Source organism: Lagopus leucura, unplaced genomic scaffold, assembly GCF_019238085.1.
Source record: "Lagopus leucura isolate 7727_CA_CO unplaced genomic scaffold, USGS_WTPT01 Super-Scaffold_100159, whole genome shotgun sequence".
NCBI lineage: Eukaryota > Metazoa > Chordata > Aves > Galliformes > Phasianidae > Lagopus > Lagopus leucura.
In genome coordinates, this window is record NW_024962335.1 from 30,466,960 (window position 1) to 30,476,151 (window position 9,192).

The window sequence follows — 9,192 nt, forward strand, 5'->3', positions numbered from 1 at the left end:
GCTTTTAGTTCGAAGGGTTTTTTGCTTTGGGTTGTTGTTTCTTTTTTGCATATGTGTGATTTTATTTCTTCTTCAGAGCTCATTACTGTGCAGTGCCGCTCACAACTCACGTTAGTTATTTGCTAATTGGGGTTGGGTACCTTCTCAAATATTGACACATCCTGTGCAGTAAGACTCATAGGACTCCAGCAATACACACCGCTTCACAGCAGCTCAAGCAGAACCACTCACGCTCCATAGAGCGCACACCGAGGCCGATCCTAGACCAACACCACCAGTGAAACGTTGACTGTTCTCCAGCCCCAAGCAACATACTTTGACAGAATGGCACACAAAGGGATGACGTTCATTCACGATTATGACTGCAGACCGGGAACCAACCCTGGGATAGGTTTTGGGGAACGGCTGTTTATGAGGATGGATAGTGATAGGACAAGGGGAAATGGTCTTAAACTGAGACAGGGGAGGTTCTGGTTAGATATTAGGAGGAAGTTTTTCACCCAGAGGGTGGTGACACAGTGGAACAGGTTGCCCAAGGAGGCTGTGGATGCCCCATCCCTGGAGGCTTTCAAGGCCAGGCTGGATGTGACTCTGGGCAGCCTGGTCTGGTGGTTGGCGACCCTGCACATAGCAGGGGGTTGAAACTAGATGATCATTGTGGTCCTTTTCAACCCAGGCCATTCTATGATTCTCAGGACCTGCTGCTCCTATGTTGAGAAAGGCATGCACTGCCACAGAAGCTAATTTGTATCAGTCCTACAGATTCATAGAAGCATGGAATTCTTGCCTAGCAGCATGGCTGAGCATTTTATCCTCCGCTATTTCTGCGACAAGCACAGAAGTCTCACGTTCTGACTTTACAGGCTACCAATTTAAGCCATAATAACCTTTAGACCCATTTTAATCACAACCAGGGAAGCACAGAATTAACATAAGGATATCTTTATGGCAGCAGCTCGGTCAGCTCCAGAGTAAGAAATGGAACCCATATGCTGGACAACAACATGAGAACACTTCTCATGTCTAACCACATCAGGCCCGACAAACTGAAATGAAGTTTTTGCTGCACAGCTGACTTGTGCAATATGGAAACTATCTCATAAGCCAGTAAGAGATTTTTTTTTTAAAGAACACTTCAGATCATCCACAAAGATGCATACAGCCAACATCAAGATCATCAATCACAAATGCCATCTGTCAGCTCAATATTAACTACCTCATCCACTTGCTGTACACTCTTACTAAAGCGGGGGGAAAAAAAAAAAAAAAAGATCATTTTCTAAACTAAAACTAAACAGTTTTGTTTGTCAATCATTAATAAACGATTTCATCACTATGTACAACTGCGCCATGTATATTCCTTTTATGGAAGACGTTGCTTGATGTGTGGTATGCAGTTTAACCCCTGAGGGCAGATTTAATGTTTATTCTAGCATGGCACTGCACAGCATGCAGACCCCAAGCCAAAGAAAGTAACTCTAGAACTGTAAACTACGCAACAAGGGGAATTTGGAGCAGCCATGTTAAGCTTAACACCACAGAGAACAAGGCAGCACCTGCACTCCTCTCCTGTTTACCATAACTGAGCCACAGCATAGAACGTGCAGAGATCTCCAAAATGATGTTGTACTGTGCCAATTAGACATGCCCCGTGTGTTAATACATGCTGCTGTTAAAGCTGATTCAGTCATAATTGGCAGAACGTAACTACTATCATTGAAGGCAAATTGCAAGTCTGACAATACATAATTTCAGACGAGTGCAGGTATGAAACAGCAAGCTAATGACCTTCATTGCTGAAAACACAATTAGGAAGCTCTGCCTGCCTGAAATAGAATTAGCAAACAGTTTTAGCTACCTTTCACCATAAAGCAAAGAGGTGTCTTCCCACCCCCTACAGAAAGCAACCAGTCTCATCATGGACATAAAGAGAATGATCTTTTTGTTGTGGTAAAATGAGAATGAAAATCCAGCTGCTTACATAACACAGCCTTCACTAGGACTACTGTAACAACACTGCTAAGGGTTTTATGCTCTCAAAGCAGTGGAAAAGCCTTGCCCTTATAGAAGATCTGAAAAAAATCTCGTATTAAGCCCAAATGAGCAAAACGAAAAAGCTCCCCCTTGTAGCAAGAAGCATAAACACACTCATTACATACAGCAAACTTTCAGACAGACTGCCGCGAGGACGTAGACACCAGCAGATCCTAAGGCTCGTTTTTACCCCTTCCACAAAGGTCAGCAAATGTCCCTCGCACCTTCCCGGCTTCCCCTGCCGCCGGGGCAGAGCAGCAGCCCCAAAGGGCTGTGGCCGGGAGCCTCTGAGTCACGCCGACCCGAGGCAGCCCGGCCAGGCACGGCGGACGCAGCACGCAGACAGAGGCTGCGGATAGCCGGCGCTGCTCTGCCAGGTAGCTCGGTGCCCATAAAGCGGCTTCTGTCTCTCCACGAATGTCTCATTCGGGGGGAAGACGCGACTCTTCCCACGTGACAGAAAAAGGGAAAGCCAACAGAGAAAGCGGAGACGGCAAGCCCGAGAAGCCCGACCTATACGGGCCGTTACTACGCTCGGAAGGCTGCGAGCAGTTTAAAACCTCGCTTTCCCCCGCGGAAAAGCTTCTTCCCACCGGGTCGCTATCCTTACCCGCCACCAGCCCAGAGCACGGCAGGGCACGGGGACAAACGCCAGCCTCCCTCCCGGCTCTCCTCCCCCCGCTCCCGTCCCGCAGCCACCAGCCCCGCGCCCGGCGAGCCACCGAACTTCCCCGCGCAGACAGCCCTTCCCTCCGCCACGAGCGGAGCCTCCCCAGCCGCTGTCGTCATTCCCCGCGAGCCCCGGCCCTGCCCTTCCCCGCCAGGCGCCGTGCAAGGAGAGCTTCACCTTCCCCGCCGCGGCCAGCGCCGGTATCACGGCGCACCCCGCTCAGCCCAACTGTCACCCCGCCCGCCCCGCCTCTTTCGCCCGGGAGCGCCGAGCCCCGGCCCGCCATCCGCCCTCGGCCACCGCGGAGCACGGAGCGCCTGGCTGCCCCAACCACCCCCCGCCCGCCCCTCCCCCGCGAGGCTCTGAACCCCAGCCTCCTCCTCGCGCCGCTCCCCTCGGCTGCAGCCACTAACGGCGGCCCCGCCCTCACCTACAGCCCCCAGAGCGCCGCGAGCCGCCGGCAGCGAAAGAGAGCGCGCGGAGTGCAGAGCAGAGCGAGCAACCGCCCTGCGCTCCGGCCGTGCCGCTCCGGCCGCACCAACTGCCGCCCGCCCTCCGATTGGCCCACGCCCAGCCGCCTTCCGATTGGGCGAGGTCGGAGCGCAGGTTCCCGCCCCGCCACCGCTCATTGGCTCTCCGCAGCTGCCAATTAATGCCTCTTCCTTGTCGCTGGCTGAAAAAGGCGGCGGAGGGAGAGGGGGGGGGAAGCGTTGGGGCGCGTAGCCCTGTGGACGCCCGCGGCCGTTAGCGCACCGTGTTGCAGGGATGTCAAGGCAGCGGTCGGAGAGCTGCTGAGAGGTTTTAACGCCCGGGAGCGGTGAAGGCTTTGCTTTCCCTCCCGCTCGCAGGGCGGGCTCCCTGAGGAACAGGGTGCCCCCTGGCACCGCCGTGTGGCACAGGCGGCGGCTTTGCTGCCCAGCTCCCGACCTGCTCGGGGGGCCCGCGGAGCGCCAGCCCGAGTTGGCCAAGGGCAGGGCAGCCTCTGCCGTAGCGCTGATGTGTCCGAGGCACGCCTGAGCAGTATCGCGGGGAGATCTGTTACTCGGCCCTCGCCTATCTGCTAGGCGTATTTGTTTTAGACAGGATTATTTCAGGTTCCAGGCGTACGCCGTCACGGTAACCTTGTTCCGTCCCTTCGTTCCCTGGCAGGGTCAGGGTTTCCCTCCCGTCGGCCCTTCTCGATGCCGTTCTGGTTCCTCGCCGTCCCGGGGCAGCCCGCTCTAAGGACGGTTGCGCTGCAGCCCTGACGGTGCTATCGTCCTCCTGACCACGGGTCTCACGCTAGGCTGCGTGCAGCGGCCCGGACGCCAAGGCTTCATCTATTCTTTCACTAAGCGGATGACTGATTAACTTAAGGACTTGTAGGAATTTAGGGAATTTAGATTAGCCCGTGTGAGCACAGCGCTGGGGTAAGGTTTACCTGTCCTCAATAGCTTGGTTTGAGTGGCAGCTAGCGATACTGTGAGCTTTGGTCAGGCTGTTTTCAAACGTGTAATGTTTTTCTCCCCTCCTAAATCTCCCTTAATTCTCTGTCCTATGTTGAAAGTTAACATTTCAGGTTTGTGGGAAGGTATCTTGAAATTCAGTGTTGTTTCCTCTCTAATTTCTGCCAACAGGTCCATCCGTGTTTTTTTGAACAATCTTTCTTATTAAACATGAGAGGGAATTTTGCATAAACCAGCTCTCCTTGCAGATTACAACCGATACATACAATCATAAATACCCCTCTTTCTGCACAGATACGAACCAAGCTTCCGTTTTGCCTAAAGCATTGTCAAAGCTGGAAGCCCTCCCCTCCCAGAACACTTAGACTTTATTCAGCATCAACATCAAAACAGTCATTCATCTATTTGTATGGTGAAATAACGCTCAAGCTTGTCCAACAATTTAAGAGAACAGGAATTCAGGGTAAGTCATAGCTCCTTCCTTGGCACAACCAAGTTCATGGTGTGATGAAAAGGCATTCCACTTCATCAAAGGACAGAAATTCAGTCTGGAACTGGTGGAAAGTAAGAAAAACCCTGTTCCCCATAGAAGTGATTGGATACTGACTTGTACCCTAAGCTCACTTTGCTGTGCAGGAAGCCACTGCCAATCACATGCATGCTACCAGCTGTGAACAATCAGCATATTTTAGACCAGTGTGGGTCGGCGACTAAATTCTACAAGAGGTGTGTATATTCAGGCCCCGAGTCTGACTGCAAGAAATTAGAAATAAGGAATACAGATTATTTATCTTCAAGTTATGTGCACATGTGTGAGTTTCCTCAGTCTTGTTTATAGAATCACACAGAATCACAGAATGGCCAGGGTTGGAAGGGACCTCAAGGATCATGAATCTCCAACCCCCTGCCACATGCAGGGCCACCAACCTCCACACTTAATCCTAGACCAGGCTGCCCAGGGCCCCATCCAACCTGGCCTTGAACACCTCCAGGGACGGGGCATCCACAACCTCTCTGGGCAGCCTGTTCCAGCACCTCACCACTCTCTCTGTGAAGAATTTCCCCCTGACATCCAACCTAAATCTTCCCTCCTTCAACTTAAAACCATTTCCCCTTGTCCTGCTGTTTCTACCCATTTCAAAGAGTGTCTCCCCTCCTGTTTGTAGGCTCCCTTTAAGTACTGAAAGGCTGCAGTGAGGTCACCCCACAGCCTTATACATTTCACTTATGTATAGATATGCATATAAATATATGCACATATATGTACATATTTGTATACATATCTATATACATACATACACATATATAGTTATATCAAATATAGCCCTCAGTCACACTGTAAAGGCAACAGCTATTTTGGGATTCATCTTCACATGGTGTTTGCACTGATTCTGCCTTCCTAAGGAACGGAGGGTGATCAGAAATGAATAATGCACACAGCGTTTATTAGCAGGATTCAGACTTTAATACAGCTTGAGAAATAACAATCGTATTTTCCAACTTTTCACTTAAGCATCTTTATAAATTCTATAAAATTGTTTTAAAGAGAAAAAGTAAAAGCAGATTAATTAGAAAAAGAATATTCGCCAAAAGATAATTTGCTTGAACATTTAAGATTTGAGGGATCCTTGAGGCACCACTTTAGGGAATACCATTTTCAAGCAGCTGAATACTGTCCTCTGGATACAAAACATTTCCCACGCTTTTTACACTCAGTTGAAAAAAATGGCTTGGACACTTTTGGAACCAAATAAGACAATAACAACAATGACAACTTTAAGAATACATTTTTTAACTGTAAAATTATTACCCGTTTTCCAAGTGTATCATTTGAAACAGTTAACAAAACATTATCAAAGTTGTCACAGTGTACGTTTTGGATCAATGCTATTGATCTTCTTGTAAATTACCTCCATATCTGAAAGCATTAATTGTCTGCACTACAGTCAATACGTTGCTGTCAACATGTTGCTGCTCCATTTGATCCATTTCTGATGGTAGTACAGTTTAATGCATGTATACATACATATATATAGGCTCGAGGCCACATGCACTGCATACATTCACTTAAAAAACTGCTTGGAGGAAAATACCTCAGTGGTTGATGAACTACTATTTCTTCAATTTATAATTTACATGTTGTCTTTATGGATAGTCAAACATTATTTACTTTTTTGAAGTGAATTAAAACAGATTAACGGTCTAATTACATCTACCACCAGTCATGCAACCTCCCAGCACGATGACACTATGATGATGCCATAAATTACACAATGATACCGTGAATCATACTTTTAACATGATATTATTCATCTTGATTTTAGCATTTTCAGATTAGGTTTTTTTTTTCTCCCCCATAAATATTAAAATTAAGTTGTTCTTTGGATGCTTTCAGTTTGTAACTTCCTGAGAAAGACTGTCTCCACCCTTTATCTTAGAAGAAAGGCTGACAGTTTACATAGCCCTACTGGTGGGCATGCAGTTTTGACTGCAAGAGACAGGACAGGAAGTTTTCTGAAAATAAATAAGTACATAAATAAATAAATAGACAGATAAATAAATAACCCTGCCTCCTTTTAGATGAGTATCCCATGGTTATTTTTATTTTTAACACAATCTATTTTTAAATACGCTTTTTGTGTCCTCCACTGTCCTCAGAAATTTCACGTATCCTTTTAAGCACTAGCATTTTCTCTGAGATTCCCTCAGAGCAAATTCGATTGCTCTTTCTTGGCTCTTGCTGTAACATTTTGGCATTCGCTTCGGCATTTTTATCTCTAGCTAAAAAAATCCCAAGTGTTACATGTTTACAGCTTAAGACCTAAATTAAGCCCTGAACCATATTTTGATTCCAAATGTACTCCCATTAGTGGTTATATATGCCAATCAATGTCACGGAATTTCAGAATATTACAATTAATTCCACTCAATTAATTAATTTTACTGCTTAACTGCACAACTTTCATCAAATACAATTCATCTCACAGAAGAGATGCTCATTTGAAACATCCTTTATTATCTCCTTGTCTTCCACATTCATGTCTTCAAGCAGCTTCATACTGTCCTAACTTTTCTATTTCACAACAGTTGCCAATGATTATCTCAAGTGTGAGTGATGTGCTTTTCAGGAGGTACAAAATTTGTGGTTAATTAAAAGCATAGAGGACAACATCAATGATAGGGATGCCACTATGTCATCAAAACAATTGGAAATGATCTGGCTGTGGACTACTCCAAGTATGGTGAGTTTCTTGAAGCTCACCTACACTCTGACAGCAAATTTTAAAGAGTATTTTTAGAAAATATTAAATAATAATAATAATAATAATAATAAATACAACAGCCAAAAGTGTAGCACAAGCAACTTCCTACTACTCAGTAAAAACAAACAGTCTTTCCAAGACAGCCATATATCTTCCTACTTCCTCTTAATAATCAAAAATTTTACCAAAATTATGACTAAAATCAGCTTTTCTCAGCTCTACACATTTATTTTCTGCAAGAAATCCAGGAATAAAGTTATTTCTTTGTGAAGGAACCCTAGAGGTTAGCATAGCTAGCTATGGACGGTAGTGTTTCATTGTGATACCCACATACCAGATGGCACAGCGTGCTTCCCACTGAACTGCGGGATTGAGTGAGCTGTTTTAATAAGGCAGGCACAAGACGAAAGTTACCTTCTGGTTATAGTTCCACATACATAAACTGAACAGTAACTACTTTGGACACAGCATCGGTTTATCCTGACAGAATAAAGCTCCTTCCTTGATGACAGATAGATGAGCTCTGCCTGACACATTCTCCTGCTGAAGTGCAGTGCTATATATCTTCTGTGAAACGTCTATTGTTTTGCTGCATTTACAGCAGGAAGTGAATCCGGACAGGGACATTTTAGGCTGAAGCTCTATTGTAAAGCCAACAGCAACAAAATAGCTTTAGGGATAATACTGTTTCTTCTATTCTAGTTAAGTTCCTAAAGCTGCATAAAGAAGCTATTCTGTGGGAATCTTATTAATGCCATCCATGTCAAAGAATTAATAGGGAGAAAGGTTAGTGCCCGGGAAGCAAGCCCCAGTATTCAATTCCAGCAATAAGCTCCTTCTACACTGATGTCATTATAACAACTCCCATAGCTGTTTAGAGCTGGTCTATTTAATTCTTCATACAATACTGCCGTTATACCACAGATCACTTAAGCATATGAACTGCAAGACTTAGAAGCACATTTATTGTAGCTTTGCCCAGCCAGTTAGTACATTAAGCAAAGTGAGAACTTTGGAGGATTTCTATTTCTCATTTATTTTGCCCCAATGAGACTCAAAACAGTTTCTTTATGCTAAAGTCAAATGTATGAGTATGATTGGCCTAGGGCCAAAGTCAGTTGCTCAGAACCCATTAAACCCATTTAACCCCTAGCAAATAGAGGTAAAACAGCCTTTTCTCCTTTGGAAATTTAGGCTCCTTATATTCACATGAAGGTATCCACACAGTATTTAATATCTCGTAACACACACGTTAACATCACACCTTTACTTAACTCCCTTCAAATCCTGTAGCAGACATCCTACATACTGCTTACACATCTGACTAATGACCTCAGTTCCAACTGATAGATGCTACACATAGGCTGTTATCAGTTTACACATCACTTGGTAGCACTATTTCCACCCTGCTACAGCAGTGGATTTAGTCAAAGGAGCACTGGAGAGAAAAATGCAGTGATAAAATCTTGAACATGAGATAAAATTTTCCTTCCTGGTTTCTCCTCCTCACCAAAAGGAAAGTTTCACCTTTACCTTTTTAGGCCACGCACAAACATCTCATGGCACGGCGTTCACATACTACCCTTCTCTCCCAGAAAGCTATGACTGCTTTTGTTTCCTTCTCATCCCCCTGTCTTGCAGCCTGCAGACAAGTTGTTTCATGTACAGAGCAAACTCTCAGCTACCACAGAACACAGTTCTTTCCTTGCCCAAATTCCAGTGAAGAAGCAACGTATTTTTCAACCAAAAGTTCGGAGGAAAATAGATATTACATAACAAT

At 45.6% G+C, this 9,192-nt stretch overlaps 1 protein-coding gene across 5 annotated transcripts in view; it reads right to left on the reverse strand.

Moving 5' to 3' along the window:
- Positions 1-3,245, reverse strand: part of PACSIN2 (protein kinase C and casein kinase substrate in neurons 2) — a 53,382-nt gene extending 50,137 nt beyond the window's left edge. For 2 of the 5 annotated variants that reach the window (XM_042889649.1, XM_042889644.1), the window contains exon 1: positions 3,135-3,244. The gene's annotated coding sequence lies outside the window, so the exon portion shown is untranslated. Of the gene's footprint in view, positions 1-2,644; positions 2,670-2,881; positions 2,907-3,134 lie in introns of those variants that run through there. The other 3 variants (XM_042889648.1, XM_042889647.1, XM_042889646.1) reach the window with 3 other exon arrangements.
- Positions 3,246-9,192: the final 5,947 nt, after the last annotated feature.